The following is a 24057-nucleotide window of genomic DNA, read 5'->3' as shown; positions in this document are numbered from 1 at the left end:
CACTAAAACCAAATTGAACTATTAGGACCTATTTGATTGGGTGTAGTCTGTGATGAAAACCAGACAGAACAATGACTTGGCAGATCATACAAGTAAGGTTTAAGTTGAAAATGAAAGTGAGTTTTCCTGACCGATCTGATCAGGTGCGATCTGTGATGAAAACCAAACAGGACAATGACATGACCGAACATACAAATGTGCTCTAAGTCGAAACCAAAACTAAACTATTAAAACCTATCTGACCAGGTGCCATCTATGACGAAAACCAAACAAGACAATGACGTAACCAATCTTACAGGTGTCGTATACGCTGAAAATGATAATGAACTATCATGGCCGATTAGATCAAGTGCTAACTATAACGAAAACTAGATAGGACAACTACGTGACTAATTTTATAGATGTGGTTTACTTCGAAAAAAGAAATTGAGTTGTTGAGACCAATCGAACAGTGTCTGGTGTGTGACGAAAACCAAATAGGACAACGACATGATCAATCATATAGGTTTGGTCTATTCCGAAATCGAAACCGAATTGTCAGGACTTTTCTGACTGGGTGTGGTTTGTGATGAAAACCAAACAGGATAATGATGTGACTGATCATAGAGGTGCGGTGTATGCTGAAAACAAAACTAAGCTGTTGTGACTGACCGACCGAGTGTAGTCTATGAAAAAAACCAGATAAGACAATAACGTGATTGAATGGATAGGTACGATCTATGCCGAAAGTGATATTAAACTATCGTGATTGATCGAATCAGGTGTCGTCTGTGACAAAAACTAGATAAAGTAACAACATGACCAATTTATAAGTTTAGTCTACATGGAAATTGAAATTGAATTGTTAGGTCCTATTTGACCGGTTGTGCTCTATGATGAAAACTAGATAGGACAATGACGTGACCGATAGTACAAGTGAGTTCTACACTGAAAACGATACTGAACTGTCATGGCTGATCGGATTGGATGTCGTCTGTGATGAAAATAAGGGATGACAACAATGTGACCAATCATATAGGTGCAATCTACGCCAAAAACGACACTGAACTTTCATGATAAATCAAATTAGGTGTCTATTGTGATGAATTCCAGATAGGACAATAACATGATTAATTGTACAAATGCGATCTACGTAAAAAAAAAAAAAAAAAAAAAAAAAAAAAAAAAAAAAAAAAAAAAAAAAAAAAAAAAAAAACTGAGCTATTGTGATGCATCGAATCGAGTTCAGCCTCTGACGAAAGCCAAATAAGACAACGACATGACCGATTGTATAGGTTTAGTCTACGTCGAAATCAAAACTCAACTGTCGGGACTTATCTAACTGTGTGCGGTCTGTGATAAAAATCAAACAGGATAATGACATCATTGATGAGACTGGGTGCCATCTTCGATGAAAACCAAAAAAGACAATGACATGACCAATCATAAAGATGTAGTCTACACCCAAAAACGATACTGAACTATCACAATGGATCGGATCGGGTACCAATTGTGATGAAAACTAGATAGGACAATTGTGTGACTAATCATACAGATGAGGTTTACACCGAAAACAACACTGAGCTATCATAATCAATTGAACCAGGTCTGGTATGTGACAAAAACAAGATAGGAAAATGACGTGACCAATCGTATAAGTCGAGTCTATGTTGAAATCGAAATAGAATTTTCAAGACCTATCTAACTAGGTGAGGTATGTGATAACCAAATAGGACAATGACATCATCGATCATATAGGTTTGGTTTTAACCGAAACCAAAACTAAACAATCGGGATCTATCTAACCGAGTGTGGTCTGTGAAGAAAACTAGATAGGACAGTGAGGTGACCGAATAGGCAGGTGCGGTTTGCACCGAAAACAATATTGAAGTGTTGTGATCAATTTAATTGGGTGTCGTCTATGATGAAAACCAAACAAAACAACATCATGGTCGATCATATAGATGTGGTCTACGATGAAAATGAAACTAAGTTTCCCTATCAAATTGGATCAGGTGTGATCTATGACAAAAACTAGATAGGATAATGACGTGACCAATCTATGGGTCCAATTAACGTCGTAACAAAAATTGAACTTTCAGGACCTATCTGATCGAGTGCACTCTATGATGAAAACTAGATAGGACAACAACATGATCGATCGTATAGGTGTGGTTGATGCGAAAAATGAAACTGGGTTGTCATGACCCATCCGACCAGGTGTCATTTATGATGGAAACCAGATAGAACAACGATGTGACCAAACGTACAAGTATGATCTACACCAAAAACGATATTAAATTATCATGACCAATCAGATCAAGTGCCATCTGTGATGAGAACCAAACACAACAATGTCATGAATGATCATACAAATGCGGTTTACATAAAAAACATAACTAAGCTTCCATGTCAAATCAAGTCAGGTGTGGTTTGTGACAAAAACTAGAGAAGATAACAACGTGACCAATCTATATGTCTGGTCTACGCCGAAACCAAAACTGAACTTTTGGGACTTATCTGACCAAGTGCGCTCTATGATTAAAACTAGATAGGACAACAACTTGACCAATTATACAGGTGCGTTCTACACCGAAAATGATATTGAACTATCATGACTAGTCAGACCATGTGCTATCTGTGACTAAAACAAGACATGACAATAACATGATTGATCATATGGTGTGGTCTACGTCAAAAACGATATAAAACTTTCGTGACCAATCAGATTGGGTTTTGACTGTGATGAAAACCATATAGGACAACTACGCGACTAATGGTATAGATGGGATCTATTTCGAAAATGAAATTGAGTTGCCTTGATCGATCGAACCAGGTATGGTTTGTGATGAAAGTCAAACAGGACAATGATGTGACTAATCATATAGGGTTGGTTTACACCAAAACCAAAACTGAACTAACAAGGCCTATCTGACCAGGTATATTCTGTGATTAAAACAAAATAGGACAATGACGTGACCGATCGTACAAGTGTGATCTTTGTTGAAAATGAAATTGAGTTTTTGTGATTGATCAGATCAAGTGCTATTTGTGACAAAAACCAAATAGGACAACGTCTGGATTGATTGTATAGGTCTAGTCTATGCGAAAATAATATTGAACTTCATGACCAATTGAATCGGGTGTCGATTGTGATGAAAACTAGATAGGAAAACTATGTTATTGATCGTATAGGTTTGGTCTCAGCCAAAATCGAACTAAACTGTTGGGACCTATCTGACCAGGTGCAGTCTATGAGGAAAACCAAATACGACAATGATGTGATCGATTGTATAGAGGTGGTCTACACTAAAAATGAAATTGAGCAGTCGTGATAGACTAACTAGGTGCAGTTGTGACTGATCGACCAGGTGTGGTCTATGACTAAAACCAAATAGGACAATGATGTTATCGAACAAACAGGTTCAATTTACACCGAAAACGATACTTAGATCTTTTATGCAACTCCTAATGCACTTAAGTCACATACAATGCAAAATATGTAGGCAAAAATGCTCATAAAGTATAATACATAACATAAGGATAAACAAAAGTGAAACTTGAACATCATTAAATAAATAATGAATTCCAAATTTGTTACATCATGTCATGCTTTTAAGAGCTTTATCATAACATTCTCCTATTAGCCCTCAAAGCATTATGCCTATAAAGCATGCCAGATACTCATCTAAAATCTATGTTATCACTATGACCAACAAAGACTCCCCTTGTCAATGTCTTGGTGAAGGGATCTACCAGCTTCTCCACAGAAGGTATCTTTTCAACCATCATGTCACCCTCTAAACTATCTCAACACTTTGGAGCATAAACACATAATCCCTCATTCTCCTAAGATACTTGAGTATATGCTTGACAGTTGTCCAATGTTCTGGATCTAGATTAAACTGATCTCTGCTCACCATACCCACTTTAAAGCAAATATCTGGCCTAGTACATAGCATCGCATACATAAGACTACTCACTATAGAGGCATAGGGTACTGACTGCATGCGCTCTTTCTTATCAAGTCTTTTAGGACACTAATCCTTAGAAAAGGGAATTACATGCCTAAAAGGTAGCAAACCATTGTTGGAATCCTGCATCAAATACTTGATCAAAATCTTATCTATGTACATAGCTTAAGATTGTGCTAGTTTCCTATTCTTGTGGTCCCTAAGGACCCTAATCCCAACAATATACCGTGCTTCTCCTAGATCCTCCATCTAGTACTGAGTAGACAACCAGATCTTTACTTATGGCAATAGCCCTCCATCATCACCAATGAGTAGAATGTCATCAACATACAAGATCATAAAGACCACCATGCTTCCTTGCACCTTCTTGTACACACAAGGCCCTTTGCTATGAAAATATTCGGTTACATCATATAGATGCTAATATCAAGATAATCATTTAAGAACACTATCTTGAAATCCTATTGTTATATCTCATAAATAAAATACAACACAATGGGTAGGAGTACTCTGATGGATCTAAATATGACTACTGGTGAAAAGGTTTCCTATATTCGAAACAATGTTTCAAACTACAACCTAGCCACATAAATCTCAACTTTTTCCATCTACTCCTTTGTTTCTCTTATAGACCAACTTACACCTATGGATTTTATCCCTTCAGGTGCTTCTACAGGAACCTAGACTACATTAGAATCACAAGGATTCTAACTCTGCCTCCATAGCTTTTTTCCAAATCACCCATTGTTTTATCGTAATCTATGGGATTGATCTCATGTTCCTTTAGAATAACCTCGAAAGACTTTCCCAAATACATGAATTGGTCTGGTTGTTTAACAACCCTTTCACTACGACAAGACATTGGTGTACTAGAAATGGGAATGGCTTGTATTGAATCCATAGTATCTTGTGTAAAGTGGGACTATCTTCTAGTATTCTCCAATCTATTTCATTGTTTGCCTTATTACATATCATATAGTCTTCATCAAAAATTTGGTATTTGTAACAACAAACACCTTCTAATAATCCTGACTATAAAGTAATAATCCCTAAATCCTCTCGGATATCTTATAAACTGATACACCTTTTTAGAAAAAGAAGAGGTATTACATTCTTTAAGACATATCCCTAAAGAATAAGGGAAGTAATGAGAAACCAATCTCTAATCTCACTTTGTCTATCAAAGCTTAATATTTTCTTTCCATTCTCTATTTTTCAATGGAGTCCTTGTTACCCACAACTGGGATATCATCTCATGCTCCATATGGAAAGGATCAAACCTACTAGACAAACCACCTCAATCTAATCGAAGTGTTTTAATATGTTTACCCAATAGGTTATCCAATTCCGCCTTAAATTCAATGAGTTTATCCAAGGCATCAGATTTCCTATCTACATATCCAAACCTAGATTATTTATCATTAAAATGATCAAATAACCATACTTTCCATATATATAAACAAAAAAAAGGTTCATACACGTGAGTATGCACTAACTACAAACATTCCTTGGTTCCATGCCCTTTAAAAATAAAGAGGCCTCTAGGTCATTTTACCATCTATATAGGATTCATATATTGAAAGATCTTTTGGATTTAGAAGGTCTAGACTTAATTAGTATTTGGATCCTATATAGATTAATATGACTTAGGCTTTAGAAGCCAAATGTTTGATTAGTGTTAGGTTCTTTCTTTTAGTGAGATTTGACTATTCTCATTACTTGGCAAAGTGATAATGGAGTCTCAAATAAAAATGGAAATACCTCCCACTAACTTGCACAACTAATCTTGCAACTGAAGCTAAGGTAAGTATAATCCCATCATGTGACCTTCTCACTTTTTGAAAACCCTATAAAGAACTACAAATAGTGGGCCTGGAATCTATCCACCACTATGTATTCAACAACAAGAACATGATGTGTACTACTTGCCTATCCTTAGGCACTCCAAGCATTCCTTTTTTAAGTGTCTTAAAAGGTCACAAAGGAATCATTGCCCATGAGTTTGTTCACTCATTCCTTTTCTTAAACTTTCCTTATTTGGTGTTGTTGTTGTTCTTCTTGGTAGAAAAGCCTGAAGAACCTTGACTTCCATATGTACACCCTTTTACTCTTTGAGAATCTTCTTACCCATCCCAAAAGAATCTGGTAAGATCTCTAAGATAACTTGAATCCTAGTGTTCATAATAGTCTTAAGGGCAACTTGTCTAGTTGAATTGCCCTTATCACCAAATAACCCTTCCAATTTTAAAGAGAATATCATAGATTATGGCAATAGACATGTGTTGCTTTTACAACAAATTATCTAAAGACCCAAGTATGAGAGACTTAGTCTTTTGATCCATCTTATGCCACCTTTGATATGTTTCTCTTACTTTATGATAGGTTTATTAAAAGGAAATAACAAACTCTACCAAAATCAGCTTCTATGCAATTAATACTATATCCATATTATTTTCAATATATAATTAGGTCCAATTGAAACAAAAGATAATAGGTGATAGGTTAAAGACATTGATATCTGTAACAAATATAATAATTCCACACATTAATAAAAATAAACTGAGCATTCAAGGCAAGTTGGTAATTAATTTAACAAAAATGTAGTGCTCTCAAACTACACATATCTATGCAAGGTATCCTAGTATCATAAGAATCAAGCCTACTTTAGGTAGGTCATAACTCTTATTACTACATAGAGACCCTCTCTAATTAATCAATCTGCCTTAAACCTCTAAAAGTTATCCTAAGGCATTGATCAACATACCTTTATGTTTAGCCCTTAGCCCTTAGCCCGTGTAAGTGGGACCAATTTAGGTGATTCTAACATTTCATATCTAAGTTAGGTGTGTAACCAGGATCCTTGACATCAATGTTGTTAAGTAAAGAGTTCCATCTTTAGGAATGGCCACTCCCACTACAAACATATATAGTCTTGTCCATAAATGATAGTGTGGACCCCGCATTTCGGCTCAATGCGTTTCCCACTTGACGGCGAGCTCAATTTTCATTTCGAAAAAATGATTTTTATTGGTTAAGAAAAATGACTTGGAGTCGCCACTTATTTTTGTTTTATTTTTAAAGGGTAACAAAATAAGAAAGAAAACCCTAAGTGCGACTCCTTATTTTGGAAAAGGTGATTTGCGAAAAACCGGATCGGGATCGGGGGTCAGGTTACTTATCGGGAAGGCACGGTGAAGACCATAGCACCCCTCTAAGTCCCTAAGTCGGGTCTCTACTAATAAAATGAAGCTGACGTGGCAATTGATGAGTAAATCAATAGATATCCTAAATGATCATGCACACATAAGAATCGAGACATGCATAGACAACGATTAGAGGGAAAATGGGTACATACCTGGGCCATGAGCCGCCATGCGCTATCAATAGAGAGGGTTAGTACACCATCAAGAGCACAAAACATATCACGTGCATCACTAAACAGGGATTAAAATCGTTCGAAGGAAAGCTGGATTTCTGAAATTCATTTGAAAATTTATTCAAAAATTGGAGCTTTAAAATTTATCTGAGAATTGGATTCGTAGAAATTAGATGTAAGAATGGGAATTTTGGAAATTAAATTTGAAAGAGATTGGGATTTTGAGGGATTATTTGAAAGTTCGGGATCTTCGAGGAAAACTAAGTTGCGAAAATCGGGGCTTTGGGAATTAGATTTTGAAAGAAAACAGAATTGTGAGTTATTTTGAGAAGTAGAGATTATGGGAGTCGATTTATAAAAAGTTGGCAATCTTGAAAATCGTTTGAAGACAAAATTTGTAGAAATAATGAATAAAACAATAGTGACAATGATAATGATAAGTGGCGGGATAATTACGGGAATTGAAGCACGAGAAACTGAAAATGAAGTTCGGAGATAGGACAATTAGAATTTCGAATAGCTAAACTTAGGAATCGGAATTTTGAAGAATTAGACTTTAATCATTGAAATTTATAAGAGAAATAAATGGGTAAGTATGGAATAATGTTACTAATTAATCAAAACGATATTTAGACGGACGAATAGTGAATAGTGGGATTTTGAAAATTAATTTCGAAAGTCAGGCCTTTGAATAATTGAACTCTAATTATTGGAATTTTTAGAAGAAAGAAACGAGTAAACGTGGAATTTATAATAATGATAACAAAGATGATATTTGAATGAATAAAAGTGAATGGTGGAATTTTTGAGTCTCAAGGTTAAATTTGGAAATCCGGTTTTGAAGAATTGAATCTTAATGATTGAAATAAATAAATAAATAAACATGGAATGATGATACTAATTAACAAAAATACTGTTTAAATGAATAAAAAAGAGAATAGTGGAACTTTTCTAATTGAGAATTTGAATTAGGGGGTTGGATTTTTAAAGGATATGACTTTGAATAAATAGGTAGGTATGAGATTATAATGCTAATTAACGAGAATAATATTTAGACGAATAAAGATGGATAGTAGAATTTTGGGGTTGAAGTTTTAATTAAGGCATGGGGTTTTCGGAAAGATTGGACTTTGAATGGAATAATGATTCTAATTGATGAGGATAAAATTTAGACGAACTGTAGAATTTTTAGGATTGAAAAATAGAGTTAAGATAAGAGTTTTTTGAAGAACTAGGTTTTAAATAAATAGACGAATATGAGATAATAATCTTAATTAACGAAAATAAGATTTAAACGAATTACTGAGAAACTAAATTAAGACAGGGGATTTTTGAAGGACTAGATTTTAAATAACTAAATAAACATGGGATAATAATTTGATTTATGAAAAATATGATTTAAACAAGTATTTGAAGAATTAAATTAAAAACATGGGATTTTCTTAATGGATTAGACTTTGAATAACTAATAATACGGGATGATGATTCGATTTATGAAAATAAGATTTAAACAAGTATTTGAAGAATTGAATTAAAGCATGAGATTTTTGAAGGATTAGAATTTTAACTTTAATAAATGAGATTTTTTAAAAGATGATGAGTAGATATATGGGAAATAATAATAATAATTAACGAACATAATATTTTAAGTGAATGAAATTGAATAGCGGAAATTTTGAGATTGAAAATTTAAAGAATTTATTTAAGAATAGGATTTTTGTTAAGAAAAATAAAAATAAAAAATAATGTAAAATAAAGTGAAATAAAAATGAAGAGAAATAGATAAAGAAACAAATGAGATGACAATAATAACGTGAAAGTTGGAATTGGAAATTATTTAAGAATTGACACTATTATAGCTAGTTGAATAATAAGGTATAATCAGGTTTTAGGGACGCATTTAAATAACGGGAATCAAGACAAAAACAAGAACAACAAAAGGAAAAGGAAAACAAGTGTCCAATGGGCTTGCATATCAAGATGTCCATACTAAGTGAGATGCACTCAAAGGTCGGCCCAAAGAGGAGAAAGCCCTTCAGGTGATGTCCATGGACCTTAGGCTTCCTGGCAACCCCCCAAAAAGAATAACAGGCAAGAAGAATAAACTAAGTACGTAAACAGGAAGCAAAAAAATAAAAATAAAGGATAAAACAGCGTATGCATGCATGCACTTTCCCTAGCAGCCTTGTCTTCATACTTCCACTCCGTAGCTTTCTAAGTTGAGGGCGCGTCCACGTCATTCTGGACAACAACAAACGGCAGCCCATGGGTGCTGTTGGGGTCCCGAATCCCGATCCTCGCCTTAACAAAAGAAAGTGCTTCCGGGAGGATGAACTCTCTCCATCTCGTGCTCCTCCCCGCGGCGTCACCAGCATGGGCGTCGGCAATGATGGCGGTGAATGGGTTGCGGGGTAATGGCAGCCACCGTGAGCTCGGAAGCTGTTTGGAGCACCACTCCAAGATGCCGGCTGTGCACCGTTGCCACAGCAGAAACTGGGTTCAAGGGGCTTATCCTCTTCATCATCACGGATCACTTCGGGTTAGAGATAGAGACCACAGTGTCGGAGATGAGTTAGCCATGGATTACGTTGGAGATGAAGATAATAGCCACTGGAACAACATTAACTAGGGCGGCGGAAGAAGAGGATGCATGTGGATCGCGCGAAGTGAAAGATGAAGTGGAGGTCCTATCCCGAACGTCAACATGGCGGCGCTGCTTCTTGATAGCGACATCATCGACATTGAAGGGGTCAGATAATCAGCAGAACGGGAGGGTTTGGTTGAGGTCTTGAATTCGGTGTGAGACGGAGCATATTGCAAACGCCAATTTCATGGAGATTTATTGCAGGTTTTAGATAGGTGTCCTTTTCGATGTCGGAAAGTGCCTGAACTTAGGATGTAATGCTGAAGACAGGGGGAGGGTCTGATGGATACGAAGATAACGATGATGGGTATGGGAGTGGGCGTCACAGGAAAAATGGATATGTGATGGTGGGGGATAGAGAGAGAAAAGGTGGCAGCGTGGGTATTAGGAAGTTTGGGGTATGAAGGGATGGATGTGAATGGGGAATAATGAAATGATAGAATGGGTAAGGAAACAACATGCAAAGCAGGTCAGCCTATTCACCAAGAGTTTTAGCACTAGGCACTGATTTAAGGCTGACATTATGGTCAGCACGAAGCGCTGTGACAAGTTTAATATGGTCAGGCTGGTTGCAGTCATCTGCCAGTACACAGAGCTAGGCAGCATGCTTCTCAATCACCTTAGCACCTTCATGGTGGCCTCTTACAAGTCCACCATGAGCCAATGATTTCCTCAGGACAAGCTGCAAAGCTGTCATGAGGTCCAAGGTTTCACCTAGAGGGGCACCAGCAGCCTCAACCACAACAGCTTCATCTCCAGACATTTTTCTCAGTGTAAGTTCACAGATGAGAAGCGCTTTTCCTAGATGATCCCGGTATGCAAGCTTGCCCGAATAGCCCCCAAACATGATATCAACCAGTACATTAGAGCCTCAGTTCAAACATTAAACTAAGCTCTCAAACAAGATGCCATAAAAAAATAAAACTGCAGCGTAGTGATAGTCATGGCGCTTCCCTGACTAGGAGAACTCTAACTCAAGGAATGGGCAGTAAAGCACATGAATCCCGGAAGCCTTGCTACTGAGCTTTTTCAAATATGCCCCAATGCAAGCAACTAACCCCGAACATGATTCTTACACTGAACACATCAGAAGCGAAAGACACAATGGAGGAAAACAGAGCATGTAAAAGAAGAAATAATGTGACTAAATCTAGCTCTCTTCCCTGAAAATCCCTGAGAGCCAAGAACCAGTGGGAGGTTCTTAACTGATTTTAACACAAACAAGTAGCAGAATCATAACGCAACACATACTGGAAAAAAACAGAGTCTAAGCGAATGAAAACTGAGAAATGGGTTCAACACGTTAGACAACCAACATAAGCATCCAAGTGTTAAGAAGAAACATCGAATGACTGAAATAATGGAGAGCTTATGATGTAAAAATAGCTAAACCTGAACGATCCTCTCGATCCCAAGTCGCTTTGGTTCTCAGTGAGTCGCCACTTCCCTCCTCCGTTCCTCCCCTCTGTTCCTCTCCTCCCTTTTTTCTTTTTTTTCTATCTTCCTTGGCAAGCCTCTACTTGCCCCACTGTTCCTCGCATCAGCAGCATGTCGTCTGCCAACCACCAGCATGGCCGCCCACGTCTTCGCAGCTGATTTTCCGGGTGTGGAGAAAAAAGAGGGACCCCCCTCCACTTTATCTCTGGTGCTGCCCGGCTCCTCAATGTTATATTAAAAAAATTAAGATCTCCCAAATGGGGGTCTACAAATATGCCCCTCTTCGGTAGAGTTCACGAGTGTGAGGAACATGAACACTGAAGTGAAAGGAAAGTGTGAATAGTGAGTGGAATGAAATGAACTCTATCAAAGAACCAAGGAGACCCCCACAGGAACACTAGTGAAACACGAACTCATTCAAACTAACAGACAAACACGAGCCTAAACCTGAGAGAAAGCGATGTCTCAAAAAGTCCCTGAAGCCACACTGAGGACCCAGGCTTTCCCTAAGACGTCTCCAAAAGTGACTCAAAAGACCATATCAAGGATGAGTAATGGTCGAACCACTCTAGAAGCACGGGAAAGAATGTGCCAGAAGGAGACTATCCTAAGTGAACTATATGAAAATGACAAATGTAGGGTGCTCAATAACATGACAGAAATATGTGTCGTGAACTCAAAGGACATCGTCATAAACAGTGAGAAGGGGGATACGAAAGGACAATGACGGATAGGCGATAAGCACGGGGTGACAAGGTGAGGAAAGCCGAGGACGAATGCAAAATCCTGAAGGTGGGATGTGCAATGCTAGTGAATATCAATGCCCGGAGATGTGACTCTGAGTGGCAAGACTGACCCTAAACGCTAAACTGAGAAAATAATAGCTCTGGAAGCCAAACAAAAAAAAAAAAAAAACTAACTCTAAACACTAAACTATAAGGCCCATAGGTGAAGACCTACGGTGGTGACAAATCTAAAACAAAGGGAGATGCCCTAAGCAAACTGACGGTAGGAGAATGCTCTAAACAAACTGAAAATAGGGGGATGCCCTAAACAAGATGACGGTAGGGGAATGCCCAAACGAAATGACAGTGGGGGGTTGCCCCAAACGTAAAGGACAGTGGGGGGATGCCCCAAACATAAATGACAGTGGGGGAATGCCCCAAACATAAATGACAGTGGGGGGTTGCCCCAAACGTAAATGACAGTGGGGGGATGCCCTAGGTAATAACTCATAAAGATCAACAAATGGGTCTGATCACCATGAAATCAACACGAGACACGGTAAACCCGAAGAGAGGGGGTATGCCCCAGTAGAAAAGCACTAAAGGGGGTATGCCCCAGTGTGACGACTCGCAAAGATCAAGAAATAGATCAAGTAGTGAGAAAAATCTGCAAAACAGCTGATGAACTCAAAGACGGGGGTATGCCCCAGTGTGGCATGCCGCTGCAAATCTCAAACCGCCGGAAACGACTGAAAGGGACTCTACGAGTCTCGAACGACGCTCCGCTAAAAGCTCATATCGATGAAGAGCTCAGGAATAATGATCAGTGAGGCGAATACAACATATCTCGGCCGAGTGATGGAAACTGTAACGGACATGTGAGAGAACGATCGCCTCCAGGGCTAAATGAGGGCAAAATGCCCCTGTACGACATCAAATGTACCCGATCTGTCCTGATGACCCGAGAAACACCAATGGGACGCATAATAGATCTGATATGTACCCCACTGCAATGATGACGCAGGAAATCCAAGCACCAGAGACAACTCCATCCAGGAATCACGACTATATCAAAGGGTATGAATCTGGCTGAATGACTCAAAAGAGGCTCCTCAGAGTATTCGGACAAAATGAAATCAAACATCGACCTGGCGTGTATCTCCTAACCGTGGATGATCATGTAAACCAGTGGGGATCTATAAATCTCGATCAAGATGGGGAATATGCCTCAGTGTGGCATCGAGAATGTAACATGCCGAAAGAATCAGATGAGCTCAGATCATCTCTGCCTGCAACTGAATCAAACCCACATATCGAAGAGGTATCCCTCGGAAGGAAGCATGACGACACCTAAACACCTAAAAGCGTGGGCCTGGCTAGATGGCTCTCGATAGGCTCCACTAAGGAATCATCGTGAGGATAGCGAATATATCGTCATCTCTGCATACATCTCGCAAATAAGGATAAGCATGCGGCTCCCTCATGATCTGTAAATCTCATCCGAACGGAAATACGCCCCAGTATGGGCATCGGATGCTCGACAGGTCAGAAATCGAGCGACATGAAATCATCTATCATCGCACATGTGATCTCCATGAAAGTCTGTAAATCTCATCCGAAACGGAAAATATGCCCCAGTATGGGCATCGGATGCTCGACAGGTCAGAAACCGAGCGACATGAAATCATCTATCATCGCACATGTGATCTCCATGAAAGTCTGTAAATCTCATCCGAAACGGAAAATATGCCCCAGTATGGGCATCGGATGCTCGACAGGTCAGAAATCGAGCGACATGAAATCATCTATCATCGCACATGTGATCTCCATGAAAGTCTGTAAATCTCATCCGAAACGGAAAATATGCCCCAGTATGGGCATCGGATGCTCGACAGGTCAGAAATCGAGCGACATGAAATCATCTATCATCGCACATGTGATCTTCATGAAAGTCTGTAAATCTCATCCGAAACGGAAAATATGCCCCAGTATGGGCATCGGATGCTCGACAGGTCAGAAACCGAGCGACATGAAATCATCTATCATCGAACATGTAACACTGGTCGTCCGAATCCATAACTGAATCATGCACACATCTCCAAGATGTACCTCCCGGATGGAGAGGCATGATGGCATCCAAGTGTCGAGAAGTGCGGACCTGGCTGGGTGGATCTCAGGGGCTCTGTAAGGTAACGATCATGTCTACGTCTCGGTGAGCATCCAGTAAGTGATGATCATGCAAGTCCGTGAGGATCCATGAACCTCTAAATGAAATGGGATATGCCTCAGTGTGGCACTAAAGGTATGATAGGTCAAAATCAGGTGACAGCAAATCAATCATCGTCAAACTCGCGATCCCGGTAATTCGAACACAACTGAATCAGACCTGCACATCAAAGAGGCGACCCCCAGAAGAAGAAGCATGACAATATCTAAATATAAACCAGATCTCAATCACCTGTCCAAGTAGAGGCTGCCGAAGACGACATCTGATCCCATGGCCTCAGGGTGGTCTTAAGACACGGGACGTAACGTAGGCCAAGGTGATAGGGTGATGGAAACGAAAGGAAACTAGGCTCAAATACCCAATGATCAAAACTCATGCCCTCATATATGAAATGCAACATGTATAGTGAACCCCATGAGCCATGGACCTGAGGATGCCTAACGTGAATATGATGTCGATAAGGAGACAAATGAAGCAACATGAACTGATAGCGGTATGTGTAATGATGATGCGAAATGAGTATCGAACCCGAGATGGGTCGTTGTAAGGAGGAAATAAGATGTGAAGGGAATGAGATGAATCACAAGCAACGATAAAAGCGACAACGAAACAATGAATATGTGAAGAAATGTGGTGATCGCCTTAGATCAATCATGAAGTGAAGTCACATCAATAATGAACGTAATGATGGAAAGGACAATGACTCGGAGTCCTTAGGAGAAGGTCACTCATCTCTCTCACAAATAGATATGACGAAGCAATACAAATAACATGGGATCTCAGAGAGCTCACATACGAACTCCCAATAACGAACATACTCGATAAAAATGACCCCCAAACATCAATATACATACTCAATGATAAAAAATAATACACACCTATGGTTTTTTTTTTTTTTTTTTTTTTTTTTTTTTTTTTTTTTTTTTTTTTTTTTTTTTTTTTTTTTAATCCTTTTTTTTTTTTTTTTTTTTTACATATATACAAACACGCGTACCCCGAACATGAATAAATGAACCCCAAAGATAATATCAATAACAAATGGACACACTCCCAAGTGCTAAGGTAACAAATAAACTCTCTCTGACAAGATGACCTTCTCAAACTAAGGATCTCTAAACCAGTGTCCGCGAGACAGATGGTGGAAATGATGTGACTATCCTCCATGTGATGAACTGAGGAGGCTCACCACTCAGGGCGGAGAGAACATGAGACGAACAAATAGTAGATAGGATAGGGAAGAAGAGATGAATAACACAACCAATAAGATGAGATGAAAATGCACAGGTGCAATGATAGGAAAAGATGATGAGAAAAACATGCCCCTAGGTCCAAGGCTCATGAAACTCCCAGACAATGCATGCATACATTAAAGGGGCCCCTGTCCCGGTGTGGAAATGTGAGCAAGGCGATAAGAATGAAAGGCTATAATACGCATGTGAGGCTCAATGGGCTAGCAACGGACTATGTATCACAAAGGAATAACAAGGTAATGGCTAACCGAAATGATGGCCACCCATCCTGCGACCATGGTCTCAAACATAGTACCTCTTTAGCTGATCCACATTGGTTGGCTCTGAGAATCGGTTTCCGTCTAAATCCATCAGCCATGCAGCGCCCTCTGGGGTCAACTCCCTGATGAAATAAGGTCCGCTCCAGTTGGGTTTGAACTTCCCTCTAGGATCTCTGATCAATCCCCTGATGACTTTCAAGACTAAGTCACCTACATGTAGTGGTCTGGGCTTGACCCGCTTTTTGAAAGCGCGGGCCATCTTCCTCTGATATGCACGAACATGGTCTGCTGCTCTCAATCTCCTCTCATCTAGGAGATTGAGCTGATCAAATCGAGCCTGAGCCCAATCTGCCTCGGGAATCTGCTGCTCTAGTGCTACTCTTAATGAACCCATCTCAATCTCCACGGGTAGCACTGCCTCCATGCCGTATACCAATGAGTATGGTGTGGCGCCTGTAGAGGTGCGAAAAGAGGTCCGATAAGCCCACAATGCAAATGGGAGCTTCTCCGACCAATCCCGAGAAGTCTCAATCATCCTCCGTAATATCCTCTTGATATTCTTGTTCGCGGCCTCTACTGCCCCGTTCGTCTGCGGCCTGTACGCAGACGATCTATGATGCCGAATGCCGTATCTCTGTACTAAGGTGTCAACCTCTCCTCTGAAATGTACCCCTCTATCTGAAATCAACTCATGAGGGACCCCATAGCGACAGATGATGTGTGATCTGATGAAACCAGCGACTCCAGCCGATGTCAATCTCGCATATGAGGCGGCCTCCACCCACTTGGTGAAGTAATCGATGGCGACCAGGATGAACTCATGACCACTGGAAGATTTCGGCGAAATCTTCCCGATGATGTCAATACCCCATACGGAAAATGGCCATGGCGAAGTAAGTGCATGCAACTCGGAGGGCGGCACGTGAATGAGATCTCCGTGTATCTGACACTCGGGACATCTCTGAACAAACTGGCAGCAATCCGTCTCCATAGTCAACCAGAAATAGCCGGTCCTCATGATCTTACGGGCCAACATATGTCCTCCCATATGTGGTCCGCAGACTCCCGCATGAACCTCTCTCATCACTCGATCGGCGGAGGCACGGTCCAAACACAATAATAGCATCCCATCAGCTGATCGTCTATATAATGCCTCACCACAAATCACGAATCGGGTGGCTAGCTGTCTCAATGCTCTCCTATCCTTGGCCGTGGCGGCCTCAGGATATATGCCGAGTCTCAAAAAGTGATATATGTCGTGGTACCAAGGCAAACCATCGTCTATCTCTGTATCATCAATCAGACAACAATATGCAGGAGCAGACCTCGACTCGATCAACAATGGGCGAACAGTGGCATCCACAGGAATGTCAATCATGGAAGCTAGAGCAGCTAAGGCATCAGCAAACTGGTTCTGCGCTCTAGGCAGATGGGTATATCTCAAATCATCAAATCTCCCGACCAGTAGCTCCAAATACGCGTGGTAAGGCCTAAGCTTCACATCTCTAGTCTTCCACTCGCCCTGAATCTGTCTCAATACCAGATTGGAGTCACCAAACACCTCCATCTGTCTAATCCCGAGCTCGAGGGCCGTCTCTAATCCCAAGATACAAGCCTCATACTCAACAATGTTGTTCGTGGCAGGATGTCGATCCGAGAATGCCAAACGAACAGATCTGGGAATGTGATCACCATGAGGGGATATCAACAGGACGCCTATCCCGTATCCAGAATGGTTGGCTGCACCATCAAAGTACATGCGCCAACCTGACAGACTAGTCACAGCAGCACATCCTCGTCTGGGAAGTCATCATCAATGGCCCTGCCATCAGAAACCGGTAAAGAAGCTAGATGATCCGCGACAATGCTACCTCTGATGGACTTCTGAGTGACATAATGAATGTCAAACTCAGTCAGAAGTACCAACCATCTCATGAGGCGACCGACCAGGGCGGGCCTGTCAAACAAATATCTCAGAGGATCTAGACGGGATATCAAGTGCACCGAATACTCGGTCATGTAGTGTCTCAGTCGGCGAGTGGCCCAAACCAAAGCTAAGCAATAGCGCTCAATCATAACATATCTCGTCTCGTAGTCTAGCATCCTCTTACTCAGATAATAAATGGCTCGATCCTTGCCCGAATCATCGAGCTGAGCCAACATGCATCCTAATGCTACGTCTGAAACTGACAGATACAGGAGTAGGGGACGGCCTGGTGTAGGAGGCGCCAAGACTGGAGGTGACAACAAGTACTCTCGGATCCTCTCAATGCGCGCTGACACTGATCATCCCAAACAGTAGGCTGACTCTTCCTCAAGAGTCGGAAAATGGGCTCACAATGTCTGTCAATCTGGCAATGAATCTGCTGATGTACTGAAGTCTGCCCAAGAAGCCTCTGACCTCTCTCTCTGTCCTCGGTGCAGGCATGTCAAGGATGGCTCTAATCTTGTCCGGGTCTACCTCTATGCCTCGCTCGCTGACCATGTATCCCAAGAGTTTCCCAGAAGTCACTCCAAAAGTGCACTTCTTGGGATTCAGTCTCAATCTGAACTGCCTGATCCTCTCAAAGAATCTCTCCAAAGCTGCTAAGTGATCTGATCTACCTCGGGATTTCACTATCATGTCGTCTACATAACCTCGACATCCCGATGCATCATGTCATGGAAAAGCGTGGTCGCTGCTCTCTGATAAGTGGCTCCTGCATTCTTCAATCCGAATGGCATGACTCTATAGCAATAAGTACCCACTCGGTAATGAAGGACGTCTTCTCCATATCCTCTGGAGCCATCAAGATCTGACTGTACCCGGAAAATCCGTCCATAAAGGACAACATCGAATGACCTGCCGTACTGTCAACTAGCATGTCGATGTGTGGAAGAGGAAAATCATCCTTAGGGCTGGCCTTGTTGAGATCTCGGAAATCAACACAAACTCTCACCTTGCCGTCCTTTTTGGGACAGGGACGACATTGGCCAGCCACTCCGGGTACTCGACCACTGATAAGAATCCTACACTGAGCTGCTTCTGGATCTCCTCTTTCACCTGCAAGCTCCAACGAGGGTGCAATCGTCTCAACTTCTGCTTAACCGGTCTGGCATGGGGCAGAAGTGGCAAACGATGCTGGACGATAGATGGGTCAAGGCCCGGCATGTCCTCATAGGACCATGCGAAAACGTCCAAGTATGCTCTGAGCAACTGGATGAGGCTGTCTCTCTCATCTACAGATAGATCTGACCCGATCCTCAACTCCCTAGGCTGATCTGCGGTGCCGAAATCAACAATCTCTGTGTCCCCTACAGCAGGTGAAACCCTCTGATCAACGGGATCCGAATCGGAAGCAGAAGACGAGTCATCATCTGAATCGTGCTGTGCAATCTCATCATCAATATCAAAAATCTGTGATGTGGGTGAAGATGGTGCAGATAAATCAGTACATAAGAGACAGCAAATACTCAAAGATGCTCAAATCCATAGATGAAGAGTCAGAAACATAGTCAGAACGGGAGACGAACCCCGACAGAACGTCAAATGAAAGAGGTGGGTCCACAAAGTCGGACGCTCCCTCGATAATGCCAACATGGCTATCAAACAAATCATCAAAAACTATAAGGTCCTCAGCAGACTCCTGAGCAGGGGCAGTCTGGACCTCCTCGGCGATCTCGAGGACGGACACCCCGAAGAGATCAAATGGCGAAGCGAGCCCCGGCGGGGCCATCTCCTCGGTCTGGCTCAAGCTCATCGCGAGCATCTCATCAACGTACTCATCACACGGCACGCTCCGTCCACTACTCCCAATCTCGGCAAAAGTCCCGTGATCATCGATCTCATCCGGGAAGCAAAGCGTCATAAGGCTCGTGCGATCTGGGGAGGGAGGAGCAATCAACACAGAAGTCGAAGGGCCAGGGGCTCCGTCACTCAACTGTAACTGCTGGACGAGGCGCTGAAGCTCGGCCTCCTGGGTGGTGCTGAGTCCTCCGATGACCCCATCAGATGGTGCATGTGGCTCTGATGCCCTCACAAAGTAATCGGTAGGCTCATGGTGTATGGGCGGACAGGATAATAAAAGGCGTACGAGTCAAGCGAGCCCTCACCCTCTCCCTGCGCCAGTCGCGCCATATGACGATAGTCAGCCTCAGTGGGAATGAATCCGAGCCCGAATGGTACGTCGCGGTCCGGAAAGGCCATGAACTCACTAGGCCCGTGCTGACGCGCCCCAGGCCCATACCAGGAAGATAAGACATACTCCGCATAATATCGAGCACCACCGTGCTGCTGTGCTGGTCGAAGGACTGGCTACAAAATCTCGACAGAAATCCTCCATCTCCAGAGTCTGTACCTCATCAAAGGTAAATCCGGTCAGAAAAAGATCATCATCAGCTGACTAATCTCGAGTACGGGCTCGGCAGAGATGAACCTATCACCCGCAGACTGCACCACGACACCCGGCCATCATGAATAAACTTCACCTTCTGATGAAGGGAAGAAGGAATAGCTCCGGCTCTATGGATCCATGGTCGGCCCAGAAGCAGGTTAAAGGATGTAGGAATCCTCAAAACCTGAAACACGGCGATGAAAGTGGCCGGACCGATCAGCAGCTCGATCTCCAATGTACCCATGACCTCCCTCCGAGTGCTATCATACGCGCGAACGGTCTGAGTGGAGGGACCGAAGTCAGAAGGAGCATATCCGAGGGCAATGGCAGTGGCAAGAGGGCATACGTTCAGGGCCGACCCATTGTCCAGAAGGACAGATGGGACTCGGCGGCCTGAACAAGCCGACATATATGTAGAGTGGACGCGTGTGATCTGAGCCCTCTGGCGGCAAGTCGTCATCGGAAAAGACGATACAAGTGGCTCTGCCAGCCGTCATCATATGAATGAGTCCCTCGGGAGTGGTCGTGGTATCAACTCTAATCTGACTCAAAGCTCGAGTCAGTGCATCCCGATGAGTACTGGAGGACGCTAAGAGGCTCCAGATGGAAATACGAGCCTGAGTGCTCTGCAACTGCCTCAAAATCTCATCGTCCTCGGCTCTGACCTCCTCGGGAGCGGACGTACCCTCAACTGGCCTAGCTGCTGCGGGAGGTGGCTGTCGCATCACTCTACCTCCTCGGAGAACATACTGAATGTCCAGAGTCTGAGAATCATCAACGTACGGAGCCTGAACCTCCTCAACATCCGGGATCAAGATGAAAGGCGTCCGGACACTGTAATGCGGTAAAATCAATGGCTCAACGGTGGCAGCCTGCACTGACGCCGCCCTCGGGAACCAATCGAATGGAGCAGGCATCCGAGGACCTAGAGTCACCCCACTCATCTCATAAATCACATCTGGCATGATGGGCTCTGGGTCTGAATCGTCATCACTCAGCATTGGATGTGGTCATCGATCTCATCAAACTCTAAGAAATGAATGCCATCAGCTGGTGGAGGGACTGCATGTGTGGTGTGAGCAGGCAACGGGTTCGTGGTCACACTCGGCTGACCCAAGTGTACCAAACCCTGGTCGATCAAATCCTGAATGGCATGCCTCAAAGCGTGCATCGATCGGTCTCGTGTCCAGGCCCCTGATGGTATGCACAGTGTAGATCCATCCTGAACTGAGGCGGAATCGGCTGAGGCGGTGGTCTCGGAGTGAGAGCGGCCAATACTCCGGCCTCTGTGAGCTTCCGAAGAGCCTGGCTCAACGGCATGCCTATCTGGGAGAACTGTCTCTGCGTCCTCAAAGCAAAAGGAGCAGAAGTCTGCTGAGCTCTGGGTCGGGGATAAGGAGCTGCGGGTCTCGCAGTGAACTGGGCAGCATAGCATGGCTGTCCTGTAGCCGTGCAAGAAATAGGAGGCCTCTCGATGCTCTGAGTAGCATAATAGGCAAAGCCAAAGGCTGAGGCTGATATATCTGATCATAAGTCGGGTAAGGTGCCCGTGGCCTGTACTGCTGAGGCGTGTAAGATGGACGAGCCTCCAGAAGCTGTGGAGTAGGCTGATGACGCCTGAGAGGCCTCTGACTAGAGGAACTGATGGCACTCACATCTGTCGATCTCTGTCCTCCGAAGGTTTCTTCCCCTTTACATCACTAGGGGAAGAATCTGCCCACAAACCTCTCGAGATGCCGTCCTCGACATCATATAAAGCCAGAGCCAGAGATCCAAAATCTGTGAAAGGTACCCCGACCACATGCCTGGCAATCCTCGGCTGTAGGCTCCTCAAAACCATCTGAATCTGATCTCTCTCTGACGGTCTATCCACTATCTCGGCAATCTTCCCACGCCAGCGGGAGATGAATGAAGAAACTGACTCGTCTGATCTCTGCCTAAGAGCCTCAGCTCCCTCCTCGATACGTCAACGACAGTATTAAATGCATACTGTCTCAAGAACTCTTGAGCCAGATCATCCCAAGTCCGACGACGTGATACATCCAAAGAAGCAAACCAACGCTGTGCAGCGCCACCAAAGACATGGGGAAAAGCATGATCATCTGGGCCCCGTCCAATCCATGAGCCCTCATGATCGTACTGTAAAGCCTCAAATGGATGCGGGGGCACCCAATCCCCGTGTATCGCTCGATCTCCGGCATCCTGAACTTGGCCGGTAAACTGGCCACTGGCACTCCATCAAAATCCTCCCAAGTAATGGCTCTGTCGGTAGTCCTCAACTGCCTCAACCCCTGCTCAGCCTATCCATGCGAGCATGTGGGTCCTCTGAGGTCGGGGTAGGCACGGTGACGGGAGGCGGAGCAACCTCGGTCTGACTATGTAAGGTGAACGGCATGGCCTGTGGTGCTGACTGACTAGGTGGAGGGGGTGGTGGCACTGTATGGTCAGACTGGGCACCATCCGGGGGCGGGACCTGCTGGGCTTGCTGCCCATCTATCCTCCGGCCAAGGCTAGCTATAGCCTCCTGAATCGAAGCCATGGCCTCAGCAAACTGATCGACGGTAACTATCTGTGAATCCATATCCCCCTGATCTGATCTCTGGTCTAACTGGTCCGATACTCTGATCAATCTACCCCCAACTCTGATCCAAGAAGTCGAACCCAGACTGAACGTATCGGTACTCCTACAACAGTGGAAACACTAGATAAGGTGCGGGGTAAGGGAAACTTCACAAAGAATGTCTATCAAACGTGTCAAGAGGTAGCCTGGAAGTAATCAAACTGATATCCAATCCTGAGCAGATATATAAGAGACTACTGCGAAGGTAACCAAACCTGTTACTACTGAACCGGCTCTGAAGGCCCACAGATGCACCCACGTGTTTAGGAAGGAAAATTCTAATTGAAAAGTCTAAGGCTCAAACTACAAGGTCAAGGTGGTTCTAAAAGGAGATAGGTGGACTTTAAAAGATCCCTAGCAGAAGCGATCGTACCCTCCGGTGGTACGCAACCCTCTGCACGCCTCCGAAGAGACGGGGCGCTTCCATGCAAGGTGGTCATCGCCTCCACACATGCACTACCTCGACATCCCAGGGGGTTTCCTATGGTGAAACCTCTCAAACTCTTAACGCTCAATGGTCAACTAAAGTGTACAGTGAATGGTGTGGGTGCATCCGAAAACCCTAAGAATCTAGAGCAGAAGAGGAAACACACTGGTCGCACGATTATCCATGAAACCTAGCTCGGGGCTATACAGGTCTTCAATGATCGGACTCTAATCGACATCAAAGTGTCACTCTCTTCCAGAACGCTCCCGTGCATCGATATAGCCCGTCGCTAGACCTTACTCCTAATCTCTGGCTCGGTCAGAGAGCAAGCACACAGAAGGTCTCACACTTGCAATAGTGAGAACCGAGATGAAAGGAATGACCGAAACCAAGAGAGTTGGAGGTAGGGGGATAGAAGTGAGACCCACATAGACAGACGACATGCAATCATGCAGAGGGAGGGCAGTCATGCGTCATACAGTCAGGCAGAGCAAGATATATCACTCATGTACACACAAGATAAGCGAGAATACGACAATCAAGACGAATAGTGATACAAACATCATGCTCAAAGACGATCAAAATAGTATACACGCAAATGAATCAGCATGTCCAACTAAAATGATATATAGTGGTGAGTGTATGCATGTGAGGTGACCAGAACAATCATGGCAAAATCAGAGTCAATACGCTAAGTAATGCAATAAGATCAATCATTAACCATCCAGCATGTTAGAATCTCAAATGAATACGACATCTAAGCAT

The sequence above is a fragment of the Vitis riparia genome, chromosome 1, assembly GCF_004353265.1.
Source record: "Vitis riparia cultivar Riparia Gloire de Montpellier isolate 1030 chromosome 1, EGFV_Vit.rip_1.0, whole genome shotgun sequence".
In the NCBI taxonomy this organism is placed as follows: Eukaryota; Viridiplantae; Streptophyta; class Magnoliopsida; order Vitales; family Vitaceae; genus Vitis; species Vitis riparia.
Note: the sequence above shows the minus strand (reverse complement) of the source record.